The sequence below is a fragment of the Hemitrygon akajei genome, chromosome 10 (assembly GCF_048418815.1).
Source record: "Hemitrygon akajei chromosome 10, sHemAka1.3, whole genome shotgun sequence".
Classification (NCBI taxonomy): domain Eukaryota; kingdom Metazoa; phylum Chordata; class Chondrichthyes; order Myliobatiformes; family Dasyatidae; genus Hemitrygon; species Hemitrygon akajei.
Window position 1 is genome coordinate 81,034,768 of NC_133133.1, and position 19,222 is coordinate 81,053,989.

The window sequence follows — 19,222 nt, forward strand, 5'->3', positions numbered from 1 at the left end:
TGTTTTCATTCGTAACAGCTATTATTCATGCAGGAGAGGAACCTTCTCCAATTAGATTCCTTCTTTTTATTCTGGCTTCTACCCCTAACTTTCCCGTCCTGATGAAGGGTCTCAGCCCAAAATGTCGATTGCTTATTCTCGCGATAATATTTCTTAATCAACGTTGAAAATGTTGTTCACTCAAAATACACACAATGATTACAAAACTAATAATGATTTCAAATTAAAATACACTTTCTTTTGTCTACAGAACAGTCAATTCCGGGGGTGGTGGGGGGGGGGCGCAACCGATCTCTGAAATACCCCTGAGACCAAAAGGACTGCTCGCTCTTCTCAAAGGACTCGCGCGCAGAGTCCAGGAGTTGGGGAGTGTGGAGTCGGCGGAAGGAACAGCGTTCACACCCTGACCCATTTCATGTGGGTCCCAGTCACACTGAAGGTATCCATTAAACTCAGCGATAGAGCAATTTTTGTTGTAAAAATCTCCCATAACTCATTAATATAGTGCGAATTTAGTCCTGCATTTTGACCAGCGTGGTGATGGCTGAAACGAAAGAGTTTCATAAAAGATTTTAAAAAATCTAGTACATGATGAATAAACTCTTCTCGGGCTTCAAGCTGGGTACAGGTATCGATTTTTTTGTCATAAAAGATACTTAACATCATAATGCGTTAAAAATCTTGAAAGGTGTAAAGTGAGGAATAACTGACGAGAGGTTTAGTGAAAGTGTGCATGAGTGCTTGATTATTAATAAGTGTAAGTAGATCACATTCTGTGTGAGCACCGCTTAATGTTCAGAGGGATGAGTGCCGGAATTTAAAGGCAGGAAGAGTAATTCATTTCTGCGGCCAAAAGTGGGTGCTATTGTACTTCTCCCTCCCCAATTAAAATGTCAATATGGTATTCTCATTATTAATGAGCATCGACCTGTAATGAAAATAGGGTAATTATTGACATCTACTGCATTATGACCCATCTGGATCTTTAATACGCTTACTTCTTACCTCCATTGTGTTCAACATCTTTGTCCGAACTTTCCTCTTGAAAAGTTCCTCGAGGAATGGTTGGCAGACTGGGTTCGATCCGGGGTTGTTACGGCAGAGCTCTGTATCTTCAATCAGCGGAAGAGTAGAAGAGGCTTCGACCAGGTAGACCCAAGTGTAGAGGAGTTCAGAGACAAGGAAGAAGTTGAACAATGAATCTTCAATCGTGGATTAGTTTGTAGACAGGATTTGAAAATCACTGCACACAAGGTAGGTAAACTCAAGACGAAGCAAAGAAAAATAAAACAGAGGGAACTTAAAGAGAGAAACAAAACAAGGCAGAGGGCACTGATAACTAAAACAAGAGTCAGGTTAAATAATTAAATAGTATTCAGGGGAGCAGGAGCATCGGATCCTGAAGGACACCGGCGCCCCCTGGTGATCATATCAAGGTATTGTGGCGACCCACTTCCTAGCGCACTCGAACCGGCTCACAAATAGCCAGCGCGCCGGCATAAAGGGTCTGCTTCACCAACAAAGGGAAAAGCCCACGCGGGACTGTGAATACGTGCCCCCTACAGCATCTGCGCCCGGGGAGGGCGGGATCAGGGAGGCTTTAAAGCGAGGCCGCGAAGTTCGAATAAAATCTTTTTTTAACTGCAGTTTACCGACTCCGTGTCGTTATTTCAGCTCTGCGTGTAGCACACCGCTACGATTGGTGACCCCGACGGCCCAAACGATATTTGGGCCAAAGATGAACGACGCCGCATCTGTTCATGCAGTTTCGTTGAAACTGCCAAGGTTCTGGACGCTGCGACCTCACCTATGGTTCCAGCAAGCAGAAGCCCAATTCCACGTTCGGCAGATAACCTCGGATGCCACACGTTACTACTACGTGGTGAGCTTCCTCGACCAGGAAACAGCGGCCCAGGTTGAGGAGTTCATACAGTCGCCTCCAGCGGACGGCAAATACACAGAATTCAAAGCCCTGCTCATAAGGACTTTCGGACTCTCACGGCGTGAGCGAGCTGCCCGCTTACTACACCTGGATGGTTTGGGAGACAGACCGCCATCGGCTTTGATGAATGAGATGCAGTCCCTGGCCGGAGGACACAAGCCCTGCCTCATGTTTGAGCAGGCATTCCTGGAACAGCTGCCCGAGGACATACGCCTGCTGCTGTCCGACGCGGATTTCAGCGACCCCCGGAAGGTGGCAGCCTGGGCGAACTTGCTGTGGAAAGCCAAGAAGGAGAGTGCGGCATCCGTCGCACAGATCACCCGGCCACGCTCCCAGCAGCAAACCAGTCCAGGCCCGGCCACAGAGCCCGCTAACCCCAGAAGCAGGGGTGAGGAGACCAATGAACAACGGTGCTTCTACCACCAGCGGTGGGGCGCAGAAGCCCGCCGCTGTCGCCCGCCCTGCAAGTTCCCGGGAAACGCCAGGGCCAGCCGCCGCTGATGCCTACGGCGGCTGGCCATCGGGATAGCCTCCTGTATGTGTGGGACAAGCGGTCGGGAAGCCATTTTTTGGTCGACACCAGAGCCGAGATCAGCGTCTTACCTCCGACGAGTTACGACACCCGCAACAGGGCACCGGGTCCCCCACTGAGGGCCGTGAACGGCAGCACAGTAAAGACCTACGGCACCCGTACGGTGCTGCTACAGTTCGGCTCCAGCCGGTTCACATGGGACTTCACACTGGCCGACGTAGCCCAGCCGCTTCTGGGTGCGGATTTTTTGCGGGCTCACAGCCTACTGGTCGACCTGCCGAGGCAGAGACTGGTCCACGCCGAGACCTTTCAGACGTTCTCCCTGGGTGCAGCCCAGTTGCCAGCCCCTCACCTAGACTCCATCGCGCTGTCCGACAACGACTTCACCAGAGTCCTGGCGGATTTCCCATCGGTTCTGGCACCGCAGTTCACGGCAGCCATGCCCAGACATGGCGTACAGCACCACATCCCGACACAAGGACCACCCCTCCACGCCCGTGCTCGAAGGCTTCCCCCGGACAAGCTCCGATTGGCGAAGGAGGAGTTCAAGCGGATGGAGGAATTGGGGACCATCCGGCGGTCCGACAGCCCATGGGCCTCCTCCCTGCACAAGGTGCCCAAAGCAACAGGGGGCTGGAGACCGTGCGGCGACTACCGCAGGCTGAACGAGGCTACAACTCCGGACCGCTACCCTGTGCCGCACATTCAGGACTTTGCAGCAAACCTGCACGGCGCACGGATCTTCTCCAAGGTAGACAACGTCCGGGGATACCATCAAATCCCGATGCAACCTGACACGTTCCCGAAACGGCACTCATCACCCTGTTCGGCCTTTTCGAGTTCCTCTGCATACCGTTCGGCCTGAAGAATGCCGCACAGACGTTCCAGCGGTTAATGGACGCGGGGGGACGCGACCTGGACTTCGCTTTCATCTATTTGGACGACATCCTCATAGCCAGCAGTAGTCATCAGGAGCATCTGTCCCACCTCCGTCAACTCTACGCCCGACTGAGTGAATACGTCCTGACAATCAACCCGGCCAAATGCCAGTTCGGGCTCGACACCATCGACTTCCTGGGCCACAAGATCACTACAGACGGGGCAACCCCTCTGCCCGCCAAGTTAGACGCAGTCCGCCATTTCCCCCGACCCAACACAATCAAAGGCCTTCAGGAATTCATGGGTATGGTAAATTTTTACCACCGCTTCCTCCCTTCAGCTGCCCGAATCATGCACCCCCTGTTCGCCCTGATGTCGGGTCTGGGCAAGGACATTACCTGGGACGAGGAGTTCGCCGCCTCTTTCATTAAAACGAAAGAAGCCTTGGCGAACGCCGCGATGCTAGTGCACCCCAGAATGGACGTCCCTACCGTCCTCACAATGGACGCATCTAACACGGCAGTCGGTGGGGTACTGGAGCAGCTCATCGCGGGCCGCTGGCAACCCCTGGCGTTTTTCAGCAAACACCTGCGGCCACCCGAGCTCGAATACAGTGCTTTCGACCGGGAATTGTTGGCGCTATACCTGGCAATCCGGCATTTCAGGTACTTCTTAGAAGGTCGGCCCTTCACCGCGTTCACGGTCCACAAGCCGCTTACCTTTACGTTCACGAAGGTGTCCGATCCCTGGTCGTCCCGCCAGCAGCGCCATCTGTCCTACATCTCTGAATATACGACGGATGTCCGGCACGTCTCGGGTAAGGACAATGTCGTGGCGGACGCGCTCTCTCGCCCTAACATTCATGCCCTTTCCCAAGGGGTAGACTTTGAGGCGCTGGCAGAGGCGCAGCAGGCAGACTAGGAGATCCTTAGTTACAGAACCGCAGTCTCCGGTTTGCAGCTCCAGGACCTCCCCATAGGCCCAGGTGAGAGGACCCTACTCTGTGATGTCACCACCGGCCAACCCCGTCCCATCGTCCCGGCAGCCTGGCAGCGGCGCGTTTTCGACTCCATTCATAACTTAGCGCACCCCTCCATCAGGACAACCGTCCGGATGGTCTTCAGCAGGTCCGTTTGGCACAGACTCCGCAAGCAGGTCAGTGAATGGGCCAGAATGTGCATGAACTGCCAAACAGCCAAGGTGCAGCGGCTCACCAAAGCTCTGCCGCAGCAGTTCCACCCCACCCACCGGCGTTTCGACCACATTCATGTGGATATCGTGGGCCCCCTACCAGTGTCGCGCAGAGCGCGGCACCTCCTCACTATCGTGGACCGGTTCACCAGATGGCCAGAGGCGATCCCGCTCACCGACACCACCTCCGATTCTTGCGCCCGGGCACTGATCGCCACCTGGGTGTCCCGCTTTGGTGTACCGGCCCACGTTACTTCTGACAGAGGCGCCCGGTTCATCTCCGGCCTGTGGTCAGCTATGGCCAGCCTTTTGGGGACACAGCTGCACCACACAACTGCCTACCACCCACAGTCAAACGGCCTGGTGGAGCGTTTCCACCGTCACCTGAAGTCGGCTCTCATGGCCCGCCTGAGAGGAGCTAACTGGGTGGACGAGCTTCCCTGGGTCCTACTCGGCATCCGCACGGCGCCCAAAGACGATCTGCATACCTCGTCGGCCGAGTTGGTGTACCCCTGGTTGTACCCGGGGAGTTCATACCAGCCCCAAGGGGGCACGAGGAAGAACCCACAGCAGTCCTGGGCAGACTACGCGAGCGGCTCGGCAACCTGGCCCCCATACCCGCTTCGTAGCATGGGCAGAACCCGACCTGCGTACCCGAAGACCTGCAGAACTGTAAGTTTGTGTTTGTACGAAGGGGCGGGCATCGGCCACCGCTACAGCGGCCCAACGTGGGGCCGTTTCCGGTGATCAGGGACAACGGGTCCACGTTCGTGCTGGACGTTGGAGGGAGAGAGGAGGTTTTCACGGTGGACCGACTCAAACCGGCCCATGTGGACTTGGCGCAACCGGTCAAGTTTCTGGCACCGCGGCGCAAAGGCCGACCTCCCAAACAGGGTCCGGCCCAGACTGTGGACATTGGGGGGTGTATCGCTGGTTCTGGGGGGAGGGGGTTATGTGGTGACCCACTTCCTAGCGCACTGGAACCGGCTCACAAATAGCCAGCGCGCCGGCATTAAGGCCAGTCCCAATAGGGCGCCAGGTCTGCTTCACCAACAAGGGGGAAAACACGCGCGGGACTGTGAATACGTGTCCCCTACAGCATCCGCGCCCGGGGAGAGCGGGATCAGGGAGGCTTTAAAGTGAGGCCGCGAAGTTCGAGTAAAATCTTTTTTACTGCAGTTTACCGACTCCGTGTCGTTATTTCAGCGCTGCGTGTAGCCCACCGCTACAGTATGATAAAAGGAATTCGAATTCCAGGACCTGGATATGCCTGCTGTTTGCATATCTTTTAAAGAGTTCAAAGACCTGTGACGGAATGAAAGCAAGATAAAATGGTCATTTTGGACTGCAGTTATTTCTTCTAACCGCATGCTTGTGAGATTGCACATCAATGTCCATTACATTCTGATTTATTTCTGACAGCAAGCATGACATACTGCCGTTTACCAAGGCTGGCAACATACTTTGTCGCTGCTTCCACTGTGTCTTTCCATAGTCCTTGTTCAACCTGCATTCAACTCCTGACGGAAAGTAATGGTAAACTGAATAATATGTTGCTTGTGATCATCCATGCTGAGTATGCAGATCCATTCTCTTTCTCTGCCACTTTAATTCAAGTTTCAAGTGGGGAAGCCTTAGGTCAGGGTAACCGTGTGATATGGCTGGACGAGCGGAAATGAACGGAAAGTGAATCCTTCCTCGTCGCCGAGCCAGCATAACTATGATCTTTTTTTCTCAGAGATTTGATTCAACTGCTGGTGATTATTTTTCTTTTTTTTCAAGTACTGCACTATTTGTAATGCAGTATTTTTAAATAGAACACTCCAAAATGCTTCTGATGTTGACGATTCCTCAACATGGTCTGTAAGTGAGCATTAACGATAAATTACTAGTTTTATTATTACTGAAAGTGTTCTGAGCTTCATTAAGTTGTTATGTAACAATGTCAGTAGCATAAAACAATTGAGCGCACTCCCGCACGCCAACCATTTAAAAAAAAAACAAGGAAACCCCGTTAATTTCCTTCAATAGTGTTGTACGGAAGCAGATTCACGGGTTTGATGGGTGAAACAACTGACCCTGACTGCAGGTAAGTACAGCAACTATTTGTTCACAAGCCGGCGGTGAAACACTTTACTCGCCTGGAAATCAAACAAACACTCATCCAAGTCACCCAAACCATAGAAACTTCAACACTAATCACTCACATGAGAAAACCTGAATAAAACCTAATGCCTGTGATGGCAGAGTCCGCTAGTGGAAGGAAAACTTCTCTCTTGTACCGTTCCTCGGGTGCCACTGTCAGGGAAGGATCTGCACTTTGGGACTCGGACTGGAACTGGCGTTTTGGTTTTCTGATTCGTGCAGTAGGAAAGACCATTGGCATCCCTATATCTTCAGCTATGTCTCTGGCATCTGTTTGGGCGGATGAAAGGCCGTTTTCTCTGTATTCTTTGAGAAATTTCAGAACATATTCCACCTCGCGCTGTAGCACATCGATTCTCACTTGCGGGCTCTGGAGCAGTTTGCTGACACGATTCACCTCATGTAAAACGTTGTACCAGATGATAACAGTCAGCAGGAATTTCCATGACATGATCTCCTGTTCTAGGCCTCTGGCTGCAGATGTGGTTTCACTGTCACCTTTCTGTGTGGCGTGTTCAATCAGTGACAGGAGCGCATTGCCAACATCGGGAAGCTGGTAGCGCAGGACTTTCACACTTTCCACGCGGCACTCCCATCGCGTGTTGGATATGGCCCTGAGGGTCATCTGTGGCACGTTCTCCTTGAAAAGCTCCCATCTCTGTGTCGGTGAGCTGAATAGTGTGTATAGACGTTGCAGCACCCCAAAGAAGCTCACAGACTCCACTGTTGATTTTGCAGCATCGACAATGACTAGGTTTAGGCTGTGGCTGTCGCATGCCATGAACAGTGTTTCTTTGTTAATATCTAGCACCCTCTTCTGCACCCCGCTATTTTCCCCCGCATATTGCTCCCGTTATCATATGCCTGCTCCCTGCATTTTGAGATATCTAATCCTAACTTCTCCATATGTGTTAAGAAAACGTAGGTTAGGCCTGCACCTGTTGTGTCAAGCACTGGTAGGAAACCGACAAAATGCTCACCAACAGTAGCTCCGACATTTACTTAGCAGGTGACAATGCGGAGTGTCACAGAGAGCTGTGCAGCGTCAGTGGTGCAGTCTATTATCACCGAGTAGTAACGTGATTGTTTTACTCTCTCTGTTTTCGCTTCCAGTGTCTTGTCTCCAATAAGTTGTGTGATTAGCAACACACACAAACTGCTGGTAGAGCACAGCAGGCTAGGCAGCATTTATAGGGAGAAGCGATGTCGACGTTTCGGGCCGAGACCCTTCGTCAGGACTAACCGAAAGGAAAGATAGTAAGATATTTGAAAGTAGAGGGGGGAGGGGGAAATGCGAAATGATAGGAGAAGACCAGAGGGGGTGGGATGAAGCTAAGAGCTGGAAAGGTGATTGGCGAAAGTGATACAGAGCTGGAGAAGGGAAAGGATCGTGGGACGGGAGGCCTCGGGAGAAAGAAAGGGGGGGAGCACCAGAGGGAGATGGAGAACAGGCAAACAACTAAATATGTCAGGGATGGGGTAAGAAGGGGAGGAGGGGCATTAACGGAAGTTAGAGAAGTCAATGTTCATGCCATCAGGTTGGAGGCTACCCAGCCGGTATATAAGGTGTTGTTCCTCCAACCTGAGTTTGGATTCATTTTGACAGTAGAGGAGGCCATGGATAGACGTATCGGAACGGGAATGGGACGTGGAATTAAAATGTGTGGCCACTGGGAGATCCTGCTTTTTCTGGCGGACCGAGCGTAGGTGTTCAGCGAAACGGTCTCCCAGTCTGCGTCGGGTCTCACCAATATATAAAAGGCCACACCGGGAGCACCAGACACAGTATACCACACCAGCCGACTCACAGGTGAAGTGTCGCCTCACCTGGAAGGACTGTCTGGGGCCCTGAATGGTGGTGATGGAGAAGTGTAAGGGCAGGTGTAGCACTTGTTCCGTTTACAAGGATAAGTGCCAGGAGGGAGATCGGTGGGAAGGGATGGGGGGGATGAGTGGACAAGGGAGTCGCGTAGGGAGCGATCCGTGTGAAAAGCAGAAAGAGGGGCGGGAGGGAAAAATGTGTTTGGTAGTGGGATCCCGTTGGAGGCGGCGGAAGTTACGGAGAATTATATGTTGGACCTGGAGGCTGGTGGGGTGGTAGGTAAGGACAAGGGGAACCCTATCCCGAGTGGGGTGGCGGGTGGATGGGGTGAGGGCAGATGTGCGGGAAATGGGAGAGATGCGTTTGAGAGCAGAGTTGATGGTGGACGAAGGGAAGCCCCTTTGTTTAAAAAAGGAAGACATCTCCTTCGTCCTGGAAAGAAAAGCCTCATCCTGAGAGCAGATGCGGCGGAGACGGAGGAATTGTGAGAAGGGGATAGCCTTTTTGCAAGAGAGAGGGTGGGAAGAGGAATAGTCCAGGTAGCTGTGAGAGTCTGTAGGTTTATAGTAGATATCAATAGATAGGCCGTCTCCAGAGATGGAGACAGAAAGATCAAGAAAGGGGAGGGAGGTGTTGGAAATGGACCAGGTAAATTTGAGGGCAGGGTGAAAGTTGGAGGCAAAGTTAATGAAGTCGATGAGCTCAGCATGTGTGCAGGAGGCAGCACCAATGCAGTCGTCGATGTAGCGAAGGAAAAGAGGGGAATGGATACCGGTATAGACTTGGAACATGGACTGTTCCACAAAGCCAACAAAAAGGCAGGCATAACTGGGACCCATACGGGTGCCCATGGCTACACCCTTGGTTCGAAGGAAGTGGGAGGAACCAAAGGAGAAATTATTGAGAGTAAGAACTAATTCCGCTAGACGGAGGAGAGTGGTGGTAGAGGGGAATTGGTTAGGTCTGGAATCCAAAAAAAAGAGAAGAGCTTCGAGACCATCTCGGTGGGGGATAGAGGTATATAGGGACTGGACGTCCATGGTGAAAATAAGACGGAGGGGGCCAGGGAGCTTAAAATCATTGAAAAAAAATCAAAGCATGAGAAGTGTCACGAACATAGGTGGGAAGAGATTGAACAAGGGGGGATAAGACAGTGTCAAGGTATGCAGAAATGAGTTCAGTGGGGCAGGAGCAAGCTGAGACAATAGGTCTACCTGGACAGGCAGTTTGTGGATCTTGGGTAGGAGGTAGAAACGGGAAGTGCGGGGTGTGGGAACTATGAGGTTTGTGGCAGTGGATGGGAGATCCCCAGAGCTAATAAGGTTGGTGATGGTCTTGGAGACAATGGCCTGGTGCTCCTTAGTGGGATCATGATCAAGGGGTAAATAAGAGGAGGTATCAGAGAGTTGTCGCTGTGCCTCGGCCAGGTAGAGGTCAGTACGCCAGACAACAGCAGCTCCCCCCTTATCAGCAGATTTTATAGTGAGATTGGGATTGGTGCGGAGGGAGCGCAGAGCAGAGCGTTCGGAAGGAGTGAGGTTGGAATTGGAACAGGGTGTGGTGAAGTCAAGACGGTTGATGTCCCGTCGGCAATTAGCAATAAAGAGATCCAGAGCAGGCAGAAGACCAGAGTGGGGTGTCCATGAAGAGGAGGAGAGTTGAAGACGGGAGAAGGGGCCATCGGTGGGTGTAGGAGAGTCCTTGTCAAAGAAGTAAGCTCGGATACGGAGCCGGCGGAAGAAGAGTTCAGCGTCATGGCGTACGCAGAACTCACTGAGGTGTGGGTGAAGGGGGACAAAGCTGAGGGCCTTACTGAGGACAAGAGCTCTCTGCCTCAGAGAGTTGAAGGTCGGAGGGAATGGTAAAGACCTGGCACGGATGAGAGATGGGATCAGAGGGGGGAGGGAGGCTGGTAGTGTCAGTGGAGAGGGAAGGGTTGGGGTGAGAGGAAGATGGCGCCTCTGAGGGCCCAGGAGCTGACGATGGGATCTGAGGGAGAGGGGATTGCAGAGTGGTGGTGAGGGAAGAGTCACAATCGCAGCATGTGAAGACCCGGCCTGGAGTTCAAGGCTGGAGTTGCAGTCGGTGGTTGCACAATCGCTTTGAAGCTGTCCATGGTCGTTGGAACCAGTGTTGATGGTGCTGGAGTCCGGGTTGTGAATATGCCCTGGGTTGCTGGGGCAGCCGAGATCGACAGCCGGGGCGAATCCATGGTCGTTGGAACCAGTGTTGATGGTGCTGGAGTCCGGGTTTTCAATATGCCCTGGGTTGCTGGGGCAGCCGAGATCGACAGCCGGGGCGAATCCATGTCCGTTGGAACCCGCGTTGATGGTGCTGGAGGTGTGTGATTAACTCATTTTGTACGGTTTTCCCCATGTAGTGGTCAGCAATCTCTTTTTTCTCTGCTCGTCTGACATGTTCGCTCATCACTGGGTCGAACTCGGCAAGCAGCTCCACCAGACCTAGGAAGTTCCCATTATTTGGTTCATGTAGGGTGGAATTGTGGCCACGGAAAGCAAGGTTTCGTTCTGCAAGGTGACGGACTATGGCAATGAACCTCTTCGTGACATCATTCCAGTGTTTTTTTCAGCATTTGCATTTCTTGGTACGTGCTGTCAGTGGCACTGTGCGTTCTTAAGCACATTTCCAGCTCGCACCAGCTATCCCTGTTGGCACGGTGCGCATTTGACTTCTCATGATGCTGGAGTGTGAGAGTGAGTCGCTCCCACACTCTGAAACTTCCACAAGTGAGACTGTGATTTCGCTTGCCAAATAGGGTACAGCAGAAACAGAAGATTGAATCAGATGATTCTGAGTACACTAACCATGACCTACGAATGGTTTCTCCATTTTTCATCTTCATAAGATATCTGCCCTTGGTAAAACGACGGCATGATTGACTCTGTGGAAGGTTAATGTCCTTTGACTGGACGGGACCTCTCCTAACAATGTCGATCCATTGGTCACTGGTAATATGCATTGGCCAACGTGCCGGATCGGTCTCTGTGAATGTTAGTGGGGCTTTCTCTCTGTCTGGTGTGCTGGTGGCGGCATCTCCCTCACCTGTCTCAGTTGTAGGACTGTCATCATGCTGTGGTGCTTGGTCATCAAACAAAGTTTGGCCATCATTATCACCATCTGTTTGAGTAGAATTGTTCTTCTCATTTTCATTGCTCTGATTATCAACATCTCCTGTACCGCTTACTGTCACTTGGCACTGCAGCCCCATGCTGTGACGATGGTGCAGCAGCAACTGCAGTCGGCGGGCCTTTTACAGATGCTGGACCAAAGAAAAATGTAACTTTTGGGAGACTGTTTAGACGTTTTGTATTGTTGTCTAATATTTTCCGTTTTTCAGCACCACTAGGATAGGAGCGTTTCATTTTCCTCTCATTGAAAAGTAGCCTTCTTAGCCAGGAGCAATGTTTACAGTATTTTCTCAGATGTCAGTCAGCGAGCGCCCACTGGTGGTTCGACTGACCACCAGGAGAATATTGTGGCGTCTGGGAGTGTGCATTAAATTTTTCCATGACAGTCGGGGGGCCCTGGGAGGGCGGAGCCCGTTTCAGTTGAAACGGGTGAAACATAGCTAAGGCCGCCTATGAGTCGACATTTCGGACCAAGACCCTTCTTCAGGACACAATAAACTGAACACTCAATACGCTTGTTAAATCTGTCCAAGATACACAAGATTAAACAAGCAATAAATAACTCCTTAACTAGCTATGCACCCAAAACCCGAACCCCTCCCCCCATTAACAGCAACACGCCTGACAAATGACTTCTCCAGGGCAGCTCTTGGCTCACAGTTTGGAGTGAGTTCCGATTAAAATCAGAGTGATTTCTTCTTCTTCTACTTCCAGCAGTTTAGACGCATCTAAGCGTATTACTGCCCTCCGCAGGATGTACAAATAATTACAGAATTTCAAGAAATTCAAATTCTCAAATATAAACTGATCGCACATAGAAACAGAATAATAAACTTATCAATCAGATGGTGGTTCGCTTGGTGGCCAAACAAAGATTTAATAGAAAAACAAAAAAGTCAGACAGCCTCTTGAACAATATGCTTCTCTCAATTTGATATCGATTACAACTCAGCAAAACATACTGAACGGTCTCTGGACCACCACAGTCACATAATCCAGTAGGATGTCCTCCTATTATCTTTAAGTAATAGTTTAGCCCACAATGCCCCAACCTAAGTCTTGTTCATTTCACCATATCTCTATGATTTAAAGAGTAACAGTCTGAGATCTGTTTAACTAGAGGGTAACTAGAAAAGAAATGCCTTCCCTTTAATTCATGTTTCCAATCCTCCTGCCATTTCTTCTCTAAACATTTTTTTTATCCTACTACTCAATTCTGCTCTACCTGGGGGTATTCTAATTCCTACTTGCCTGCTCTGTAAGGAAGACTTTGCAATGCCATCCACAATTTCATTTCCCTCCACCTCAGCATGTCCAGGTATCCATGTAAATCTAACTTAACAACCCATCTTCCCTACTCTAAACAAAACTAAGAGAATCTCAATAATTATGTCAGGACAAGCTTTTGATTTATTCCCTTTTATAGCCTCTGAGGCAGCAGCAGAATCCGAACAGATGATAACCCTGCATGGTGGAGAGTCTTCTATCCACCATAAGGCCCAGAGGATTGCTAATGATTCTGTTGCAAAGACAGAAACACCATCTGAAACCCAGAGACCAATCTCAGCTCCAAGATGAGACACCTACATCCTAAATCCTGCCTTACTGCTGTCTGGGTCCACTGAGCCATCAGTAAAAATCTTCAGATAAGATCCCCATTTATTGTTTAAGTATTCATTTATGATCGACGCTGTTGAGATTGCTCTGCTTCCTTGAAGCTGAAAAAGGAGGAATAGGTCTACTCCTGGTTCTGGCAAAAGCCAAAAAGGAATGGGTGGCAAGCAAATTTGGTCAGCTATGTCTTCCTCAATCAGTTTCAATTTCACAGCCCAGATATTAACCAAATCTAAAAATGGATATATTTTAATTTTTAAAAAAACACAAAATGCTGGCAGAACTCAGCAGGCCAGACAGCATCTATGGGAGGGTGTAGTGACGACGTTTCGGGCTGAAACCCTTCATCAGGAGTGAAGTAACATGGGATGGTCGCGGGGGATAAGAAGTGGGGGGAGGGATGAAGTAGAGAGCTGGGAAGTGATAGGCCAAAGGAAAATGGGCTAGGGGAAGGTGGAGAATTACGGGAAATAAAAGAGAAAGAAAGGTAGGGCTGGGGGGAGATTATAGTGAGGGGGGAAAAAGAGAAAGAGAACCAGACTAAAATTATAGATAGGGATGGGGTAAGGGGGGGCAGGGGTATCAACGGAGGTCTGTGAGTTGAATGTTCATGCCGGCAGGAAGGAGGCTACCGAGGCGGGAGATAAGGTATTGCTCCATCAACCTGTGTGTGGCCTCATCTTGACGATAGAGGAGGCCATGGACAGACATATCAGAGTGGGAGTGGTCTGTGGAATTGAAGTGTGTGGCCACAGGGAGATCCCGCCACTGCTGGAGGACTGAGCGCCGGTGTTCTGCGAAACGGTCTTTTAATTTTACTTTGACGCTCTGTCATCTCCTGCAAAAGACATTCTGATGGACAACTGTGATTGAAGCCATTTAGTTTTACCCAATACTGCAGGCCCAAATTAACTCATCTTAAATGTAGAGGCGCTTCTCCCATCTACAAACATAATGCAGGGACTGATGTTGTTCTGAAAGCTCTCCACAACAGAGTCTAAGTGCTTTGGACAATACAGTGTCTAATTTTTCAAGCACTGCCATAGCAGTGGAACCATAAGCAATACAACCATAATCAATTAATGATCTAATCATAGCTAGATATATTAAGTACATAGTTTCCCGCCCTGCTCCCCAGTCACATCCAACAATACTTCTCATAAAATTTAAAACTTTCTCATTCTTTCCAATTGTTTTATCTATATGAACCCTCCAAGTAAGTCTTTCATCAAACCAGACACCTAAAAACTTGAATACCTTGACTCTTTCTAATGGAGAATCATATAGACACAATTCACAATCAGGAATCATTCTTCTAAAGCCAAAAATCATATATTTGGACTTAGAGGCAGAAATCCTGAAACCCCATTTGTTTGCCCAGTTTTCAACAGATCTTAAAGCCTTTTGTACCTGCTTTAATATATAATTGACGGAGGGACTTCCGGTAAGATGGCGATTGTTTAGCTGCTCCGAACTTTTGTTCCGTTGCTGTCGCTACCTTTGCACTAAATGTCTCCATTTTTTAAACCTTAGTTAGGAATTATTTCAGTATCTCTTACTTGCCTGTGAATATATCTAACTTACAATGTCTAGCAAGAGTTCTAAATCCAGGAGAAAAGAAGCTATGACCCCATCGGACGAGACTCTGGTTGCGCTTGGAAAGCTCCGAGACGAAATCTTAAAGGAATTTAAAACCGCTTTCAAACAGTTAGAAGACAAACTGGATCGGATCAACGATAAAGTGGACAAACATGCTGAACACTTATCTCACATCGATTCGACTTCTGAAGATTTAGAAAGTCGTGTTCGATACTTGGAGACTCTCTGTTCCAGCTTAGAGGAAAAATCTAACAAACCTCTTTCCAAAATGGTGGATCTCGAAAATCGCAGCAGACGCTGTAACATCAGAATTCTGGGATTACCAGAGGCGACTGAAAAGGGACCAACCATGAAGTTTTTCGCCGAGTTTCTCTGTGAGTTATTCGGGGAAGATTTGCTTCCGAAGCCGCCCGAGCTCGAACGGGCACACAGAGTTTACGTTCCCCCCGGAATTCTGAGCTCCTGCCCACGACCAGTAATCTTGTGTTTCCATCAATACCAGGTAAAAAAAACAGTCTGATTGTGGAGGCACGTCACAGAGGTTCTTTTTCTTTCCAGGATACAACCATTCGCTTTGTGGAAGATTTTGCACCCCAGACCTTAAAGATGCGCGCTGAGTTTAAAGGTGTAATGAAAGTGCTTTTTGATCGTGGTTTCAAACCTTCCCTTCGTAACCCTGCTGATTTGCGAATCAAGCTTAATACTGGGAAATTCAAGTGGTTCAAATCAGCAAAGGAAGCTGAAGCATTTGTGGCAAGTCTTCCGGCTATCCAGTCATCTTCAGAATCTGATCGGACCTCCTAAAATGGTGAATAAGTACTCCTCGTAGTAAAATTACTTTCTCTGGACTTGGAATTCACTTGAATCACTCAGACATTATTCATTGAAACTTTAAGGGCTGTTGACAATCTCTCCCGGGATTTGGTGTGTGTGTAATCTATTTTTATTCTTATATAACTTTACCTACAACTAATTCTAACTTGTTTTGGAGGTTCGAGGTCTTTAGTGAAGGCCTCCCTGTTTGTCGGTTCACAGTTCAACTGCTGATTTATTTTTCCTTTGTTTTAAATATTTATTTATTTTATCTTTTTCTTTTCTTCACCCCTTTTTTCTAATCTCTGAATTTTTTTCTCCCTTCTCTGTAAATGGTTGATAAATACACATCTTGAATTTATAATTTTCCCCTTCCTCTTCTTTTTTCTTTTTCCTTCTTACCTTTTTTTTCCCTTTCTCTTACTTTAGTCTTCTATAATTTTTCGCGGGTAGATTAGTTTTGGTTTTCTTCCGATTTTCTCTGTATTAAGTTGTATATTTCTGCAGAAGGTGTTCTAATCTGTAGTTATGTTTTCTAGTGCATAAACTAGTTATTATTTGCTATAGTATTTATACGGAACTGTTGTTAATGACACAGATCTGGAAGTTGTATTTGGGTTAATTTTTTTGGTAGAGCTAGCTACTTGTTTTGGTAGCCGTCTAGTTTTGGGTTGTGCAGGTGGGGTGGGTTTTCCAGTTCCAACATCTCTTTATTGCTTAGGACATGTTTATATTTTGACCTTACGAATTTATGTTTACATCTCTGCTTCCAGACTGCTATTGTACTGCTTGATTTTTTATATGCCTGCTGCCTTTTATGCATTAGTAATTGATAATGGCTAGTGCACTTAAATTCGTGAGCTGGAATGTAAAGGGACTGAACCACCCTGTTAAAAGGAGGAAGGTATTCTCACATATTAAACAACTCAAAGCTGACATTGCTTTCCTCCAAGAAACTCATATTCGTTGTTTTGATAACTCCCGGCTTCTGTCAAAGTGGGCGGGTCAGCATTTTGATTCATCCTTTGCCACTAAAGCTAGGGGAGTTTCCATTCTTATTAACTCAAATATTCCTTTTGAACTCCATAATAAAATATCTGATACAAATGGCCGTTTTATTATTGTTTCCGGTAAACTATATAACACTAAAGTTGCACTAGCAAACCTGTATGCCCCCAACTTTGATGATGTTAACTTTTTTGAACGGTTTTTTTCCTCACTACCAGACTTAAACTCATACTCTCTTATATTGGGTGGTGACTTCAACTGTTGGTTGGATCCTAAACTGGACCGATCATCCTCTGTTACCAGATCACCTACTAAATCTGCCTTAGCTATTCAATCGTTTCTCTCTAATTTTGTTATCTCTGATATATGGCATTTCCTCCATCCTACGGAGAGAGATTATTCTTTTTTCTCACATGTTCACCATACCTTCACTAGAATTGACTATTTCTTACTCGATAACCAACTTATCCCATTTGCCCACTCTTGTGACTATCAGAGTATACTGATCTCTGACCATGCCCCAATTACCCTCTCTCTGAACTTTCCTGGTCTCCCTCAGAGGAACAAACACTGGCGGTTCGATTCAACTTTACTATCGGATGATGATTTCATAAAATTTATTAAGGACCAGATAACCTTTTATTTTAACACTAATACATCACCTGAAGTGCCATCCCAGACTGTCTGGGATGCCATGAAAGCATATCTGAGGGGTCAAATAATCTCTTACACAGCAAATCTCAATAGAAGATCCCGTGCAGATCGAGCAGACCTCATTGACCAGATTAAGGATTTGGATCAAATATATGCCCAAACTAAGAACCCTGAATTATACAAGAAGTGTGTTGAACTCCAAACTAAATTTAACCTTCTGTCCACTCAACCTGTCGAACGCCAACTTCTCGAAAGCAAGAGCCGCTTTTACATTCATGGGGATAAGTCTGGTAAATTCCTAGCCAATCAACTGAGGCGTTCCAAAGCCAAACAACATATTACAAAGATCCGGAAGGAGAACGGAGACTTTACATCAGATCATTTAGAAATTAATGACGCATTTAAAAATTTTTATTCTCAGCTTTATTCCTCTGAATCCCTGAATGACAATATCTCTGTGGATCAATTTTTACAGAATCTGAATATCCCCTCACTTTCATCTGATTTCAAAGCCAAACTCAATGCGCCTATATCACCAGAAGAAATATCTTTTGCAATTTCTGCACTGTCCTCAGGGAAATCTCCTGGACCTGCTGGGTTCCCTGTGGAATTTTATAAATCATTCTCCTCACTTCTTTCTCCTCAGTTACTTTCAGTATTATCTGACTCGTTTAATTACGGCAAATTGCCACCCTCTTTCAATGAGGCATCTATTATTCTTCTTTTAAAAAAGGGCAAAGACCCAACAGAGTGTTCCTCGTACAGGCCGATCTCTCTGCTCAATGTTGATGTAAAGATCTTAGCTAAAGTGTTGGCTCATAGATTAGAAAGCGTTATTCCCTCCATTATCTCTGATGACCAAACAGGCTTTATTAAAAACCGTCTCCCTTTTTTTAACATTCGGCGTCTATTTAATATTTTATACTCAGTTCCAACTGGGACTCCTGAATGTGTTATCTCCCTTGATGCGGAGAAAGCATTTGACCGTATAGAGTGGAACTACCTTTTTGCATTCTTAGAAAAATTTGACCTCGGCCAAAGTTTCATCTCTTGGATCCAATTGCTGTACCTGTGTCCTACTGCTTCTGTTCTAACTAATTTTCAGAAATCCCAAATATTTAATCTCAAACGTGGCACCCATCAGGGATGCCCCTTAAGTCCCTTTCTCTTTGATTTGGCTATAGAACCTCTGGCGATAGCATTTCAAAATTGTCCTGAATTGACCGGGATTTGGAGAGGGGGTGTTGAGCATAAAGTTTCTCTCTATGCTGATGACTTATTACTCTTTCTCTCAAATCCGTCTACATCCTTACCTCTAATGTTTTCACTTCTTGACCAGTTTAGCCAGATCTCTGGCTATAAACTCAACTTACATAAGAGTGAACTTTTCCCAATTAATAAAGAAGCACAAGAACTAATATTTCATGATCTCCCTTTTAAAGTAGTCCATAATCAATTTACTTATCTTGGAATTACAGTCACAAGGAAGTTTAAAGAACTCTTTCGTGAAAACTTTGTCAATTTTTCATATGCTATAAAACAGAGTCTGGTACAATGGTCACCTCTATCTATGTCCTTGGTAGGTCGTATTAATGCTGTTAAAATGTATGTTCTCCCCAAATTTTTATACTTATTTCAATCTATCCCAATTTTTATTCCTAAATCTTTTTTTGATTCCTTAGACTCTATTATTTTGTCATATCTGTGGCAGAATAAGCGCTCTAGAATTAATAAAATCCACCTCCAAAAATCTAAAAAAGAGGGTGGCATGGCTTTACCTAACTTTCGCTTATATTACTGGGCAGCTAATATACGTTGTGCTGCCTTCTGGTCTTTCTTCCACGGTCAACCCGAGTGCCCTAACTGGGTGGCAA